Genomic DNA, 1,808 nt, shown 5'->3' on the forward strand with positions numbered 1-1,808 from the left:
TTAGAACAATGAGCAAGTGACTAACAGCCTGTCAGCTCTGTTGACAAGAAGACAAAGCCTGCGTAGTTAACAGCAGAGTCTTAGATTCACTGGAGTTTTAACTATTGGTCTGAGGTTCTCTTTTGGTGATTAGAGGTTTTTTCCTTCCATGTTTTTTTTTTTTTTTTTAATAAAAATATCTTAATGAGACGTGGAGGATCCCTTCTCAGTGGTTGCTATACAGATTTGATGTCAAAGTTACAGGGTGGCACTTTGTTTGCTTGCTTTTTAAACTAAAATCTGAGGGAAATGACACACTGCATATCCCACATGAGAACTCGTCCAGCTTCTACTTTATCTCCCCTCTACCCCCACAGTGCCTGAGATTCAGCAGAGTCAGCTTATTGGAAGGAAGTGCAGGCGACAAAGTAGTTATTTGATGACATCAAGTGACAGACAATTTTAAAACAATAAAACTACTTTATGACCTATAAATGCATCTTCAACAATCATAAATGTTTGCTTGGCAGTGACTGGCAGCATGGAAGGCCTTCCAGCTCCATAATGGCTGCAATTGTCTCTTCCCTGGCGACTGCCAGGTCTCTTTGGACTTGGCTGAGTGCCTGACATGGAAGGACTTCTCAGTTAATTGTTCAATGAATGTGTGGCTCCCAGGATAAAAAAAAATCAAGACAATAGTAGAGTGATTAATAGGATAAGGGATGAGGCAATGTGATGGGTAAATTGTGACCAACCAAGTTACAAACATGTAAATCCAGTGCACAGTCTTGGAAACTAAATTAGATAGAGAAGTAAAGTGGAGAAATTGCCAGGGTCCACTCTAAGTTCTTAATCCAGGATAAGAGCACTAAGTAAAAACAAGATCTCCAGATGACCTATGTCTATTTGTTAGACAGGGATAACTTTCAATTCACCAAGAAACTATCTATATATTGCTTTAATTCTTTGTAAGGAATACAGTTTTGTTCCTCCTTCATCTGCAGAGATCCCCAGACTTAACCTACTATCACAGAAAAATGAAAATTAAGGCAAATATATATTTATCATAAACTTGGATTTTGAGATTGAAAAAAATAATAAAAGAAGACATTTGGGGCAACTTATTAAAGAAGCACTGAAAGCCTGGAAGGCTTTAGAAATAAACGTCAAAAAGAGGAAAGCTCTCTATAGAAAGAACAATAAAGAGATGAGAAAAAGGTAGTCTAACATTGTAGATGACACTGACATGGGGAAAAGAGACAAGCCCAAAATGTGATTCAGAGAAAAATCTACAGAAGACTGAGTGCTGGGGATAATTAATTTGACAGTATCCAAGGCACAAAACCAGAGAGAAACACACTTGACAGCTGTGGCATAGAGAGGTGCTGGAGACTGGGAGGGAACAGGAAGAAATCATCTCATGGCTGGGCAGCCTTCTGAGGAAGATTTCAATGGAATCACGCATCCTAAATTCTCTTTTAACAAAGATAGATCAGATGCGCCAGATCACATGCCTGCAAATGCTAGGAGTGTTCTCCATGTAATTGAAAAACCAGATGAAGACAAATAACTTGGCTTGCTACCATCTATCCTGCATTTTGATTTTCATGAGAAATGCTTTCGTTCCACCTGTCCTGAAATTTACTGCCTAGAAGGACATCTGTTTGCTGCAAGTAGCTCCTACTGTTCAGCTTCAGTACAAACCATGTTAGACGTATGTGAGAAGACTATGAATCCACTGACCAATTACTTCTGCTACTAGGGTTAGAGTCCTCCAGTGTGTGTTTCTTTCTTCTCTACTTTCTAAAATTTGAGCTGCAGATTATATG

The sequence above is a fragment of the Mus caroli genome, chromosome 16 (genome assembly GCF_900094665.2).
Source record: "Mus caroli chromosome 16, CAROLI_EIJ_v1.1, whole genome shotgun sequence".
Classification (NCBI taxonomy): Eukaryota; Metazoa; Chordata; class Mammalia; order Rodentia; family Muridae; genus Mus; species Mus caroli.